General features: G+C 46.3%; 1 pseudogene; it reads left to right on the top strand.

The window, feature by feature from the left end:
• The first annotated feature begins 12,854 nt into the window (after positions 1-12,854).
• On the top strand, positions 12,855-13,867 carry LOC123154951 (chaperone protein dnaJ 8, chloroplastic-like; annotated as a pseudogene).
• Positions 13,868-16,655: the final 2,788 nt, after the last annotated feature.

Below are 16,655 nucleotides of genomic sequence, written 5' to 3'. Positions count from 1 at the left end.
TTGAGTGTGGATAGAGGGTACACTGGTATGGGGGTACAACCAATACTTTTTGAGTGAAGATATTCCTCTTGTTTTAAAACAGAGATTCGATCTTGACTAGAGATAACTCGGCACGCGGCAACTGACAAGGTAGCGAGACTTGTGTCTTTTGCCAACATGATAAGTCTATTAAACACCTATTTTTATGGTGTAAAGTTGCTCGTGCAGTGTTGTCCATTGTTCAAGTAGCTTCAAATTTTTACCCCCCTCGCAGTGTGTGTGATATGTTTGACAATTGGTTGCGCGGTATTGACAAATAATTTTCTTCATCCGTTCTTGTGTGAGCAGCATCCTTATGTTGGGCTCTGTAGCGTACAAGGAATAAGATGTGGTTTTTAACACACACAAAAATGTGTTTAGTCTCTTGTGCAGGTTATTTGTGCATGTATGCGATGGCTTCATACTTTGTCTATCCTGGATGGACCCAAGGACATAGACCTTTTTATGATGATGCCTACCCGACTAGAGTATACGGCGAGGGAAATTTTCTCCCATCATGGGTGGCGTAATCTTTAGATACGATCTACCCCACCTTAGGCCGATCTTTCTTATTTTTGGTGCACAACAATATTTTTCTTTCTGGTCATGTTGGACATTTTGGCTGTGTGCATCCTGATATATCGATTGATTGGAAATGTCATTTATCAAAAAAAAATATTTATCATATAGTAAAAGCACAATACACAAGAAAAATCGAGGGGTCACCAAATTCTAAAAGAAGGGAAAAACATTTTGTCACTGATTTAGTGGACCCTTTAGAAATGAATAGACCACTACTGTTAGATCTACACTCTGTACATAAACAGAGCACCGCCATGAGATCTGTATAACTATACTAAATACGTATTTTTCTCCATATGAAATAGAGTCACAGCCAAAAAAAAGGTTTGAGTTACACCTCATTTTTTTCATGCAAAAAGACCCGGTGCATGTGCATGAGTGGGAACGCGTCCAGCTCCGATGGTGCATGTGCATGAAACCATCCAATCCATGATTCCATGAAGGTAGCTTCTTCCATCCCAGCGGCGAATTGTCAAGTTCTCGACCCTTTGACGAGCGCACAACTGGTCAAGTAATCTAGAGTGGGGAAGGGAAGAACAGAAATCATTGGGAAGTCCTATATTGCCCTCTCAGAGACGCCTTGTACCCATAGACGGCATACCTACAAGCTTCCATCGTTCTGATAAAGTAGAACCACGAACTGGTGGTATATTTGCATGGGCCCACATGGACACATGAGAGAAGAGACGAGGCTAACTGGTTTTATGCAAAAAATTGGTATGCCAAGTTGCCAACATTTGGCAAATGCCAAATATTGGCTAGGGTTTGGTTGGTTGCCAATTTTACTTGCCAACCTCATAAAAATTTATCAATTTTTGGCAACTTTTGAAATTGCCAATTGTTGGCTTGCCAAGTATTGGCAATGCCAAATGTTGGCATCAAACCAATTAGCCTTGACAAGCTGGATAGATATTTCTTCACCTCCGTGTGATTATACCATTCCCCTATATATGCTATCATTGGCCAGAGACGATTAAATCAGGGTACCAGAGACTGTAGTGTCTTAAACTTTTGTAGTTTTCTAGCTAAACACATTTTTTTTGTTTTCAAAAGAGCATCCTGGGCTGATGGTTTAGCTGCTCGCATAATTTCTCGATGATATATAATTATACATACTTGACGTCAATTAGTCCAAATGTACAAATTTCAGTACATGAATTTTGACAAGCGATGTTGCTAACAGATTAAATGTACTGATGTATGTTCTCACGGGCTTAGTATAGAGCAGCTGGATTTTATTCTGACAGAACTGCAAGATAGATTTTATAGAAATGGCTCGCTTGTCTTGTTGCCTACTAAACACATTGCCGAGCTTTTGGAGAATTCGTTTGAATTTAAACACACCTGACTCAAACTTGGAGAGCATCTAATAGCCTAATGTTCGTTCCTTCATTTGAGAGGAAATGCAGTATCAATTGCAAAAGGTGCTTGCAAGTTTTTTTTTTGCAAGGATAACTTTCAATCTATTCATTAACTGTTAATGTAGTACAAAAAACACTAGAAGTAAAAAAAATACATCTAGGTTTGTAGACCACCTAGTGACGACTACTAGCACTAGAGTGAGCCGGAATCGCGCCGCCGTCTTCGCCCCTCCCTCATCAGAGACGGGCAAATCTTGTTGTAGTAGATAGTCAGGAAGTCGTCGTGCTAACGCCTGATAGGACCAGTGCACCAGAATAACAACCGCCGCCGATGAAGACAAGCATAGATCGGGCGGATCCAACCTGTAGACACATGAACACGGACGAACGAACACAAGATCCACGTGGATCCACCGAAGACAAGCACCGACTGAATCCCGCGAGATCCGCCGAAGACAAACCTCCACACGCCCTCCAATGATACTAGAAACACCATCGAGATGGGGACAAGGTGGTGAGAACTTTATTCCATCTTCAGAGAGGAGCAGCCGCCTCGCCTCTCTGAGCAGGACACAAACCCTAACAAAACTAGAAAGAGCATAAAAAACGAAACCCTCTCGCCGGCAAGGGCCGGTATCCACCACGCCTCCATGACCCTAAGACCACAGGAGACGAGGCAGTCCGGTGGCGGCACCGGCGAGAGGCACGAGAAACCCTAGCCAAAGGGCGCCTTTTCTTTCTTTCCGTAGGTTGTTGCAAGTTGCACTTAGGCCCCTCCCAATGCTTCACCTTGTACAGGTGCTAAGGCTGCCATGTAAGCAAAAAGTTTGATGTGGCAAGGTAATTAAAAGGAGAGAGATGATTGTGGTGACCCCAGAAAGAAACAATGCCAAGTGTGAGAACCTAGGCAAAACACTTGAATGGAAGAATCCCACCAATGCATGAAGAAATTTTGTTCCAAAATCATTAAATGAAGGGTGCTTAGCACCAACAAGTTAAACACCTATGTATTAGAGGCTTTAGTTGCTAAAGTTTTTAATGTGCTTAACACCTCATGTAAGTAGCCTTACAATGCATTGGAAGTAGCCTTACTATCTTCTCATTTTCTAACATTTGTCCCCTGCCCTAGGAGTAAATCGTCTGTTTTCAAATGAAATAATTGGCATAGAGTGTGCGTGAACTGTAATACCTAAATGTAGTCTTCTTGTGAATCAACTATTTGCAAGCATTTTGAAGTTGGACTGGATGGTTTGTGGAGTACTCAGATGACTATGCTACTGAGGTCAGGGTAGCAACTAGCATGACCAAATTCTACTGATCATGTATTGTTCCTTGCTGCTTGGATACTAAAAGAGGATCACCATCAAGAAAGAAAACAACACATGGGAGGCAAGGACAAGGCTGGATATGACTTCATATCATGATATGAGAGACAACTGTGTCATACTTCCATCTGGCTACTTGCAAAACAGTTTTAGCCTCCGAGCTACAACATATAAAAGCCCAGCACTACAGACAGAGCCCCTTCGGGTTTCATATCTTAATAATGGGGCCTCAGAATTTTCCATATGAGGCTAATTGATCTTCCTCTGCAATTTTAACATTTTTAACATGAATGATTAGAGCATCTCTAGCAGATCCCGTATAAGCTCGTTGGTCCGTAAAATTCCGGCCGATTTACAAGATCCGGGAAAAATTCGGCCCGAGCATATACTGTAAAAAAGGCCCGGCCCGTAAAAAATTACGGGCGGCCCATTAACACTATTAGGGAAAAGCCTATACACAGAATCTTACCAGCAGCGCGCTTTAAAATCAGGCGCTGCTGCTAAGTAGCAGTAGCGCGGGCTATGGAAACTCGCTGTTGAAACAAGTTTATCAGTAGCGCGTGCATTCCAAGAAGCGCTACTGCTAAAATTCCCACGACGCCGCCGCGAGGCCAGTTATAGCAGCAGCGCGTTAAAATAAACAGCGCTACTGCTACGTAACGTAGCGGCAGCGCATTCAGGCAATAATCGCTACTGCTAAATTAACTACAAAAATTTAGTCCCACCTCGCTCCGTGAAGAGAGTTTTACCCACCTTAAATATGTTTTTTCTACAACTTTCACAAGCACTTGGTCTTCATTGAACTCTATGTGTAGGATCTGTGGCCGCAATAGGAGTCCCCGCCAGTTCTTAAACCAACCGGCGAGGATTCCTATTGACAAATCAGATTGTACACAAAAAGACCATTGATGATCAATGTATTTTTTATGTCTATGTCTATTTTTACATACTGACACATAGCAGTAGCGCGTTCAGGCCGAAAGGCGCTACTGATAGGTAGTTTAGCAGTAGCGCGTTTACCTATAGCGCGCTACTGCTATTCCATTCCATCTCCCCCCACTCACTAGCCTCATCCACAGATCACACTCACACACACTCACGGTCTCCTCCTCACCCCCCCCCCCCCCCCGCGCGCCGCCAGTCCTCCCCTGTCGCCCCTCCCCCGATCTGCGCCGCTGTCGCCTCATCCTCCTCGCTGGACTCGGTACCGGCCTCCTCCTCCGTCCTCCCTCCACTCGCCGCTAGCTCCGCCTTCCTCCTCGATCCATCCTCCCTCCACTTGCCGCCGGCCGGCCCCTCCTCGCTCCGCCTTCCTCCTCCGTCCTACTATCTTCTCCCTCCTCGAGTCGCCCCTCCTTGTCCCTCCTCCCTGATACATTTTGATTTACTAGGCTTTCATATGTAACATTTTGATTTAGTTGATATGATTCAGTTGATTTAGTAGGCTGATTGATTTAGTTGATTTAGAACATTTTGATTTAGTTTATTTAGTAGGCTAGTTGATTTAGTTGATTTAGTAGGCTAGTTGATTTAGAACATTTTAATTTAGTTGATTTAGTATGCTAGTGGATTTAGTATGCTAGTTGATTTAGTTGATTTAGTATGCTCGATTTAGTTTTTTTGTAATAAGTTATTTTTTGGCAAAATGTAGGTGCCAATGTAGTTAAATTTGCCACTTGTTTCCTGTGAAGTGAATCGTTAATCCTTTGCTCATATTGCTTTAGAAAAATGGCGCCACCACCAGCACCACTATGTCGACTGTGCAAGTCAAGGTGCGCTAGCAGCCTTGCAACTGGCAAGCTGTTCGGCATCTACTTCCATCCGAGTTTTCGTCATGCGACGGTAAGAAATTAGATGAAATGTAACAACTATTTTATTTTTAGTGTTGGCATTACTGCATTGTGTCATTTTGCTTTTCTTACACAGATTGTCCCATGCAATGTGAGGTTGAAATTCAACAAGCTGACAGGAGACACTGTGACATTTGAGGCTCCTGGGGGGTCGTACACTATGGAGGTCGAGAAAGGACGCAATATGTCGCAGATTGGAGGAGATGGATGGGCCCGTTTCCTCGCTCGCATGCGTCTTACTGGTGGTGAGTTGATCAGATTCTCCTTCAGAGCAGAAAGACCCAAGTTGGTTGTCATTTATATCAAACTAGTGGAAGATGATGGAGATGACGAAGATAATGAAGATAATGAGGACCCACTCAATGAAGATGATGAGAACCCACTTCATGAAGCCATCATAGCTCAAAGAATGAGGCTGAGCGAGGAGAAGGTGTGCAACCTATGGGACATAATTCCGCCACGTGATGACTTTGTCGGGGTGCCATTTGTGACCCGCCTGACAAGTACCATGGTCGATCGGCATTAAATGGTATGTTATACGTACTGCATGTAGTAATTTGATGATATATATATATGCTTAATTGTTATACTTACAAATGCAAATTATCCAATTATATGCTTAGTGAATCTGATGATATGCTTAGTGTAGAGTCCAATGATATGCTTTGTGGAATCTAGCCGATGATATACTTTAGTGTAGAGTCTGATCACATGCTTATTAGTGTAGAATCCAAGGAACTATTAATAGTGTAGATAATCCGTATATATACTTATTAGTAGAATTCATGATTAATTAGTACAAATGCGTAGTACTGTGTTTTTTGATAGTGTAGAAATCTAGACTTAATAAAAATATATTTGCAATAGTATGTGTGAGGCTATTTATTAATTGATATGTTTTTCTTATTAAGAGATTGCCAAAGAACCTATCTGTGAGTTGTGGTATCGAGCCTGATGAAGAAGGCTCAGTTGGACTACGCCCTACCGTAAGGGGCTCCGTCACCACATGTACTTACCGCATGGGCACAGATGGTCGCACACACTTGAACTCGGTTGGGTGGAAGAGATTCCTCGTTGGCAAGAATCTTCGTGCTGGACAGGCCATCATAATTACTATCAGAAACACCCACCGCTCAGGCTTGAGGATGATGATCGTCGTCGATATCATCTAGAACTACATATGTGTGTGTGGCTATATCATCTAGAACTACATATGATGATCGTCGTCGATATCATGTAGAACTACATATGATGATCGTCGTCGATATCATCTAGAACTAAATATGATGATTGTCGTCGATGTCACCTTGTACTGCTTGAGGATGCATGTTGAGTATATATGAAATTGTTATCTAGTACTCCCTCGGTTCCAAATTACTCGTCGTGGTTTGAGTTCAAATTTGAACTAAAACCACGACGAGTAATTTCAAACCGAGGGAGTACTACCTAGTACCTATAATGCTTTATGAAATTGATATCTAGTAGTACCTAGTATCTGGAAATTGCAGTTTATCGAAGCTGGAATGGGGAAATGGTGAAAGATATAACAGTAGCGCTGGACCGGGAAATCGCTACAGCTAAGTAATAGCAGCGCGTTCCTGAAAAGCGCTGCTGCTATAGTCAATAGTGGTAGCGCGGGTACAGGCAGCGCTACTACTAAGAGTTAGCTGTAGCACCTTATTGGTAGCGCGGGCACCCGCGCTGCTGATAGGCCTAAAACCTGCGCTGCTGCTAGCCTTTTCTCTAGTAGTGTAAACCCCGGCATGTCCTCTATATATACCGGAGCCAACGCATTTTAGGGTTTCTATCCGGCAAATTCCCAATCCTCGTCCACCGCAATTTCTCACTCTCCGGCGACATATCCTTCTCCCTCCGGCTGACGTTTCCCACGGGCACAGCCAAAGAAAGCCCGGCCCGATGTGAAGCAGAGGACGCGGGCGTGGTGTCCGAGGGGGCCACGATGGCTCGCTGTCGCACAAGAGGGCCCTCCATGACGACGAGGTCGGGAGCTCCGCCATCGGCCCTCCGGTGGAGGAATGGCACCGCATGTAGACGCAGGAGTGCAGCGCCATCTCTCGCAGCGGCGGCCGGAGGCCATGGAGGCAGAGCACGAGATGTCCGTGGAGGCCATGGAGGGAGTTCGACCGCCTCCACGAGATCCTTTGGCCGACCACCAAGTGCCTCCGCGAGGCAGAACGCTAGTTCGGAGATGGAGGCGTTCGCCGCCGGAGAAGAAGGGGCCGGCGCGCGGCTAGAGGGGGCTAAGGAGAAGTACGACTTCGCCTTCACCCTCTCCAGCTCCGCGATGGAGTATCATCTCCATGTCAAGAAGGATGAGTAGTTTAGATTAGTTTTAAATCTAGTGTCGTGGATATAATTAATGGTGACAATACTAATGGAGTAGAAATGTAGAAGCAACCGTATCTAGCGAAAATGGTGCGGTTGGTAGTACGCTCAAGGAATTATATAGGTTTGGACCCTCTGCAGTGGAGGCAATACCCTACTCCTGTGGTGTGCTTTGCTCTTGGCGTAGGGTACAAAGTGTGGATGTTCGACCTTCCGCCCGAAGCTTTCCTCCTGGCTTATATAGAATGCGCCAGGTAGGGTTACATAATGGGCAATTTCATGGCATTTACTACTAGTGTGGCCGATTGTTTCATGCAATTTACTACTGGTAACTGGCGTATTTAACTGGATTATATCACCTTGGGTAACTGTCGTCATTAAGGCGTGGCCATGAGGTATCCTAAGTAGCCGCCGACTAATGGCCTAGTCGAGTACGACCTTTGTCCCCGACCGAGTGCTGATACACGACAGTCGAGTAGTCGGGCATCCGACAATTGGGACTTAGTGCAGTCTCGTGCCACCCTCCTTGTCTCTGATGGGTTGATGGTGAAGCCCCTTGGCCCATTTCCTTCTGAATCGTATCTTATACGAGTCATGGGCTTCTGGTGGGCCATTCGTGTATTTGGGCCTACCACGTATTTATAACCCCCGACATCTAGTATGTTTAAAGTTGTTGCGATGAACTATGTTTCAATTACGGCAAAGTATTGGTAGCGGGAACTGTGTTTATCTAGTATGTTTAAATTATGTAGCACACCTTACAGGATCTACACCGCCGTGCCCTCCGCGGTACCGCAAAATCGAGTTACAGTATCCCGTAAATGAATTTTGCGGTATGCGGTTTACCGGATCTGCAAGAATGCTCTTATGTTGTAAACTCAATAGTTTCTGCATTATATACTTGGTATTTGGTTCTTCTGGATAACCTTGACGTAGTAGATTGGAAAGCAAGCAGTGAACTTTTCTTCTTTCTTGAGAGGATTTCTAATTTATAGTGGAACGGGAGAATAGTGCCCTTCTGGTCCCAAGCTCAAGTGCTCCTCTATGAACTTAAAATACAAATATAGGAAAACATAAAAAATGAATTTTTGATAACAAACATTGCTTGGTTTTCCTCATTCGTGCAAATTTTCGTGATGAAATCACATTCGTTGAGGTATAGAAAAAAATAGTAACCAAACAAACACACTAAAATGCATTCAAAATTAGTCATTTTGCTGCATCGTTTTTCTTTTTTTCCTTGAGCAATAGAAATGTTTTTTCTTCATTAAAATTGGCACGTCTGTAGACATTCAACAATGTTTGTTGCCAAAAAAACAGAATTTATATAACTTTTACTATTTATTCTTCTGGGTTTACTGTTAACGAAGGTGCATTTGAGCTCGGGAGAATAAATTACTGTTAAGGGATTCGGACGAGCACATCCCTTAAAGCTTGACCCCGCCTTCCTTAATCGCCACCTCGCCTCGACCGAGCCGCAGTTCAGCTTCACGCAGAAGCAAAAGCAATTCACTTGAGCGTACGTGCCTCTTCTTGTTAGTCCACCCGACTCAACCGGGCACCATGCCGGGCAAGAGAGGCGCCAGGACCTTCCTCGACCACCTTCCAGAGGACATCATCGACAGAATACTCATCCGGTTGCCGCCCCGGGACGTCGGCCGCTGCCGCGTCGTCTGTGCGCTGTGGCGCAGTGTCACCTCCACGCCTGAATTCATGCTCGAACACCGCCGCCGCCAGCCATCGCTCCCCATCGTCGACGGGGCCGGACGATCTGCCAGTCTCGTTGTCGTCCGTGACGCCGGCGCGAGGACCACCAGTCAGCAGCTCTGGCCTTTCCTCGCAGGTTTCGAACACCGTAACGATGAGGTTTGTCTCCGATGCACCTGCGATGGCTTCACCATCATCGCCCGTAGAGGTCAGTTCTACATCTGCAACCCAGTCACCCGCAAGCAAGCTCTCCTACCGCAACCTCCATCTGGGCTAGGCGTCCGCACCACCGTAATTGCTTTATACATGCACCATCCAACCGGAGAGTACAGGGTGCTTTGGGTCTCAGGATCACAAAACTGGACCGAATCCAGCTTATACGTCCTTACGGTTGGATCGGACAAGCCGAGGCACGTCGAAGTCACAATGCCAACAGTCTTGTCGGCTTCCATGGAATGGGTGTTAGTGGAGGCGCTGATCCGTACTCCACCAATCCAACACCGGGGCAGTCTGCACTGGTGTCCTGCTGATGCCAAACAGATTACAGGAGATGGTGAAGACATTATTGTGTTTGACACACAAGCCGAATCATTCCGGTGGATGCGTAGTCCGAACCTACTAATTCAACCTGATGTGTATCATATGGGCAATTTGCTCAACATGCAAGAAGCACTAGCTTTCTCGGTCGTCACGTTGAGCACATTGGATGTGTGGGTGATGCAGGATTACGAGGCCAATATTTGGGCCTTCAAGTACCGGATTGACCTACCGAGAGTGGAGAAATCACGACAATTGAATTTAACCTCTCTGAAACGGAAAAGGATGACACCACTTGATACAACAGTGAGATGGTTCAATCAAATTGCTATGTTCAACGATCGTGAGCTCTTGATCCAGTTTAATAGGAACCGTGTGTTACGCTGCGATACTGACGGCAACGTCTCAGGAATGGTGAAGATTGCAAAGAACAATATTGCATGGTTCTTACTGGGCATCGCCTCCAAGAGAGCATGATTCCAATTCCATGTCATGAGATACAACAAGAAGATGACGAGCCTCCATTCTCCGCAACAAGGAATATATGAATTGAATGTTCAGGCCGATTTGATTTGCCTTTGCAGTATTACTTATTGGATGGCCATATATAGTAGCACATATGCTGTCATGTTTTCTTATAGCACTGATTGTTCCCAAACTGCTGAGTTGCACTTTCTTTATAGCTCCTGATGTCTCATCAGCTTTGTGCAAACATGTTTCTTGTCCCTTAATTAGCATAGATTTGTTTCTATGATTGAAAAAAATCCTTGGCACTTTGGCGCCGTGTGTTGGGACTTGGCAGTACTGCTGGAGCCTAGGACGGCCTTTGTCTCGTGCCGTTGTTTGTGTCCAGTGGTTTGCGTTTGGAGGCAGAAAGAAACTTGTTAAAGATGTCCAGTCCTGGAGCAAGATAAATATGATGGTTCTTGGTTCATTTTTCTCTATGTTCACATTTCTTTTTGGTTCATCTTTTTCTAGATAAAAGATTTGTATCTTAAAGACTGGCCATATTTCTTTTCAATGCAACTAAATTTTGGAAAGGAACGCCTAGCACACGTAATTTACAGGTAGAAATAAATTTTTTCTCGCTTTAATATAATAAGTCGTTTGTTAACCAACTAAAAAACGCTTGCAAAAAAAAACCCAGCTAAAAAACAATATAAGTTGAACGTATCGCATAGCTCTGTGTACCTTCGTGTGATTGTAGCCTTTTTGGTTTTTGCTAAAACATTCTACTTCAGCGAAACAAAAAACATTGCATTCATTTAAAGGTGTGGCTAGGTATCAATCGACTGAGATTTAACCAAGTTTCAGTCAAGTGACATAACATGTAAGAAAAAAAAATTACAAAATTTTTTTACACGGATCCTAAAGTAAAATTTGATGGACAGACTTAATAAAGTCTCGATCGGGTGAGACTTAGCAAGACTGTTCACTTAACGCGGCAGAGGGCTCGCGATCCTCCATAGTTTAGTTCATACCGTTGGCGTCGCAGTGGCAGGCCAGCCTTCCCAGCGTTCAGAAAGTTCTTGCAGCATCATCACATCACCCCAGGACTGACGCAATTGTTAGACGCGATGAATTCGTCTCTCGTCTTGCTCGCATCGCCATTAGTTCCATCTTCTAGGTTGGTCTGCATGTGACATTGAAATGCCGGTCACAGCACGGCGAAGCTGCATGCGCAGTTCGTTTGTTTCGTCCGATGCGGCAGAGCAATCGAGCCGGCGAGCGCGAGCACGTCACGTACGCCGCCGTTGGCTGCTACCGCTGCAACTTGCCGGCCAAGTGTGTGCATGCTCGTGGGTTCGTGGAAGGGACAGCCGGCCCTAGCTAGAAGCGTGGAGCACCCGGCGATCGCCGGAACAGGGACAGGGAGGATGTATAGCCTCCCCTCGCCCTCCTCGACCGAGCCGCTCGCTGCCGTGTGGAAGCACCGTGGGATTGGCGCCGGTCGTCGGAACGGAACAGTGTTTTGTCTCCGGCTGGGTGATCGATGGGAACCCCGCTAGCTCCTGTACGTGCCTACAGAAGTAGTACGCCTGTAACAGGGTGCCTTTTTAGAGATGGCGACGTTGGACTCGTCGCCGCCCAGCTCATGTACTGAGGATAGGCACGTACGGGAATTCTTATCTCATCCCAGCTATTCTTTTCAAGGTAAAGATGGCGACGTTGGGCTCATCTCCGTCTGAGTTTTATTATTGCATAACAACAGGGTTACAGTCTACTAATACAAGGTTATGAATGTAAGTAGGATCGCACTCAAACCAACAAGCGGTGTTGCGAGCAATTCGAGTATAAATAGCGAGACAGCATGAAACACCATTTTGGGATTTATAGCTATCTTCTTAACAGAAACAAACTCAAGCTCTACCATGAGCAGCGACTTATCATGAAACACCATTTCTTTGATGAATTAACCATACAGCGACTTATCAAGGGGGCATGCGTTAGAGAGGGTACTGGACGAGAATTGGGAGACTACTAGATTAGACATTTGGAGGGCCAGCGACACGCCCTCCAAAATAGCATGGATCTCCGCTTCTAGGTTTGACATTGCAAAAGAACAGAAGATGACACGAAGCAAACATGACTTCTCCTACATTGTCTCTATAATGACTCCGGCCCTGGCCGAACCGTCCTCTGGAGAGGAAGAGCCGCCCACTAAGAGGTCTAGCCCGTCCGGTGTGGGCGCCATCCATGGCGATTTGAGACTTGGATGTTCGAACTGCAGAAATCATCCACATGCATTGTCCTAGTATGTAAAAAAGAATGTAAGGTTTCATCTTTTACTTTTCGTTCCACCACCCATCCAACCTTCCCCGTAAGATAATCACCTTAATTTACATACCTTTTGAACCAATTTTATATTTATTCACTTGCCAAATTTCTCGTCAAAATATAAGGTAAATCAAGGACGACAGAATCTGACAAACATTTATTTACACAACCACATAAACATGGGTAGGTAAATCACAAACTAATATACTGAAATATTTATATCACATTGCACCGCACAAGCATTGTCCCAGATTTATATAAAAAAAATGTATCGTATATTTTCTAGATTTTTTGAAAAAATCTTTTATTTATAAAGTATAAACCGGAAACGGGTGCACCACAACCACAAGCCGCCCTGGTCCACCGGATGGATACCCAGGGGATGTATTTGTCCGGGTTGCAACGTGTACCCGGTCAATGGCTGAGTGCTGAAATTGTAAAAGACAATGTTTACATCACGTGAAAGCTTCCTGTTTTTTCCAGACGAAACGGATATGGACGCCGCGGTGTTTCGTCTGTACCGAAACGTGCGAGCAATGGCAACGTGGGAAACACCGGCGAGCCAGCCAACCGTCGCCCAAACGTGCCGCCCCTTCCGGCGAGCCGGAACGTACCGCAACCGCCTCCTCCTCCACCCTATATAAGCCCGCGCGGCAGCCTCGTCCATTCCAAGTTTCCAGCCATTCCAGAGCGAACATCACATCCGGATACAGAGCTCCCGTAGTTGTCCAGATCCACCTCGCCATTCCATTTCTTGCACACGGCACACCCATGGCTGTCGCCGGAGGAGTGGCGTTGAGCCTGCGCGTCCCGTCGTCCTTGGCGTGGGGCGGCGCCGGCGGGCAGCGGTGAGGTCCGGGGCGACGCGGGCGAGGCCGGCCGTCCCGGGCGGGGGGCTGGAGGAGGACCACTACCGGACGCTGAGGCTCGCGCCGGGCGCCACCAGGGGCGATGTCAAGAGAGCCTTCCGCCGCCTCGCGCTGCAGTACCATCCGGACGTCGTGCGGGACGGCCACCAGGACGACGACGGCGTGGACTTCGAGCGGATCAACGCGGCGTACCAGAGGGTGACGCGCAACATGCGGGAGGCGGAGGCGAGGCTCGAGTACTGGCGCCGCCGCTACGGCCTCGCCGACGAGGACCTCGACCGCTACCGGCTCTACCTCAACGACGACGACGAGGACGACTGGTTCTCAGACCTATGAAACGGACGAGGTGCCTTTTATGGCAGAGGCAGCGGCACGTAGTTTAATTTGTGCAATGTCACCCTCTGCTTGCCTCCCCTGTTTTATTGTGTTTTTGGATCTCATTCCAACATTGAGAGCCCTTGGCTTTACAGCTGAAAAAAAATGTTCAAAAAATATTTCACTTTACAGATATGGGCCCATAGGTTGTCGTTGCCTTGGGCAATTTTCCAGATCCACTTGGTAACTAGCGCTAAGTTCATTTTCTTAGACTTGGTGATGCCCAAACCTATCGGGTTTTCAGTTTACATACATCAGCCCAGCTAACCATCTGGTAATTGCGTTTTGCCATGTCCGCCTCCCGGAAGAAATGAGCTCTTATTTTGTCGAATTGCGAACGGACATCGTACCCCAAAATGAATAGGCCCATCACCAATGTAGGAATCGCCGATAAGAAGGCGTTGCTAAGAGTCAACCTAGCAACAAAGGACATCAATTTTCCTTACCAAAGGTCAACTCTTTTGACAAATTCACTGAATGTTGGATATCTAACACCAATACCTGTTTGTCGAGCAAGGAGGGCCAAGATAGGACATGAGAGACAAAACCCTCTTACAGTTAAGGAGATTAGCTATCCGACTACTATCCTCGACACTGGTAGAAAAAGAGGCTTCCGTCCAGCCCCATTAGTCGCGAAACTGTAGGAACCGCGACTAATGAAGTCTTTAGTCGCGGTTCGGCAGACGAACCGCGACCAAAGGCCTGGGCCCAGGGCGCTCGGTGGCCAGCTGGTGCACGTGAGGGGCTTTAGTCGCGGTTGGCCAGGCCAACCGCGACTAAAGGTGCGCAAAGGCCTTTAGTCGCGGTTGGCCAGGCCAACCGCGACTAAAGCTCCTCCCCTATATATACCAGTTCAGCACGCTCACTTAGCCATTTGGTGCCACTTCTCTTCACAAGCTTCACAAGGGGGTGTAGGTTTGCTTTTGGTTCCTCTTATGCACACAAGGTGTTTGATGAAATGCCCTAAGAGGGTGAAACAAACATGATATGAAGTGTTGGAGCCACACTTGAGGTTCCTCATTTATTTTTTCCTCCTCGATCGCGGTTAGCAACTTGAACCTTTCATGCATGTGTGTCATTGATAAAATATGCATGTGTGCAGTTCATTGTTTAATTTATATTGTTTGTAGCTAGTTAGTTTAACAAATGCATGATGGTTAATTATATATTTTATATTATAATAATGCAGATGAATCGGCAATGGATGTACGGTAACCGACTCTCCGGCGAGTTCACTACGGGTTTGAAAGATTTCCTCGTAGTGGCTAATGCGAACAAGCAGGGGGGTTTTGTTATCTGTCCATGTGTTATCTGTAAGAATCAGAAGGGTTACTCTTCCTCAAGAGATGTTCACATGCATCTGCTTCGGCACGGTTTCATGCCAAGCTATAATTGTTGGACCAAGCATGGAGAAAGAGGGGTTATAATGGAAGAAGATGAAGAAGGGGATGATTTCATCGATGAAAGCTATCTTGCTCATTTCGGTGATACTTTCATGGAGGATGCTGAAGGTGAAGGGGAAGGTGAAGAAGAGGCACGTGATGATCCCGTTGATGATCTTGGTCGGACCATTGCTGATGCACGGAGACGCTGCGAAACTGAAAAGGAGAGGGAGAATTTGGATCGCATGTTAGAGGATCACAGAAAGGCGCTGTACCCCGGATGCGATGATGGTCTGAAAAAGCTGGGCTGCACACTGGATTTGCTGAAATGGAAGGCAGAGGCAGGTGTAGCTGACTCGGCATTTGAAAACTTGCTGAAAATGTTGAAGAATATGTTTCCAAAGGATAACGAGTTGCCCGCCAGTACGTACGAAGCAAAGAAGGTTGTCTGCCCTCTAGGTTTAGAGGTTCTGAAGATACATGCATGCATCAACGACTGCATCCTCTACCGCGGTGAATACGAGAATTTGAATGAATGCCCGGTATGCACTGCATTGCGTTATAAGATCAGAGGCGATGACCCTGGTGACGATGTTGAGGGCCAGAAACCCAGGAAGAGGGTTCCCGCCAAGGTGATGTGGTATGCTCCTATAATACCACGGTTGAAACGTCTGTTCAGGAACAAAGAGCATGCCAAGTTGTTGCGATGGCACAAAGAGGACCGTAAGTCGGACGGGGAGTTGAGACACACCGCAGATGGAACGCAATGGAGAAAGATCGACAGATGGTTCAAAGATTTTGCAGCTGACGCAAGGAACATAAGATTTGCTCTAAGTACGGATGGCATGAATCCTTTTGGCGAGCAGAGCTCCAGCCATAGCACCTGGCCCGTGACTCTATGCATCTACAACCTTCCTCCTTGGTTGTGCATGAAGCGGAAGTTCATTATGATGCCAGTGCTCATCCAAGGTCCGAAGCAACCCGGCAACGACATCGATGTGTACCTAAGGCCATTAGTTGATGAACTTTTACAGCTGTGGGGTGGTGTCCGTGTGTGGGATGAGCACAAACAAGAGGAATTTGACCTACGAGCGTTGCTTTTCGTAACCATCAACGATTGGCCTGCTCTTAGTAACCTTTCGGGACTGTCAAATAAGGGATACAATGCATGCACGCACTGCTTACATGAGACTGAAAGTGTACATTTGCCAAATTGTAAGAAGAACGTGTACCTTGGGCATCGTCGATTTCTTCCGAAAATTCATCCAGTAAGAAAGAAAGGCAAGCATTACAACGGCAAGGCAGATCACCGGCCGAAGCCTGCGGAACGCACTGGTGCTGAGGTATTTGATATGGTCAAGGATTTGAAAGTCATCTTTGGAAAGGGTCCTGGCGGACAATCAGTTCCGAAGGGAGCTGACGGGCACGCAGCCATGTGGAAGAAGAAATCTATATTCTGGGAGCTAGAATATTGGAAAGTCCTAGATGTCCGCTCTGCAATCGACGTGATGCACGTTACGAAGAA

The sequence above is a fragment of the Triticum aestivum genome, chromosome 7A (assembly GCF_018294505.1).
Source record: "Triticum aestivum cultivar Chinese Spring chromosome 7A, IWGSC CS RefSeq v2.1, whole genome shotgun sequence".
In the NCBI taxonomy this organism is placed as follows: Eukaryota; Viridiplantae; Streptophyta; class Magnoliopsida; order Poales; family Poaceae; genus Triticum; species Triticum aestivum.
This window is presented reverse-complemented; position numbering and strand designations above follow the sequence as displayed.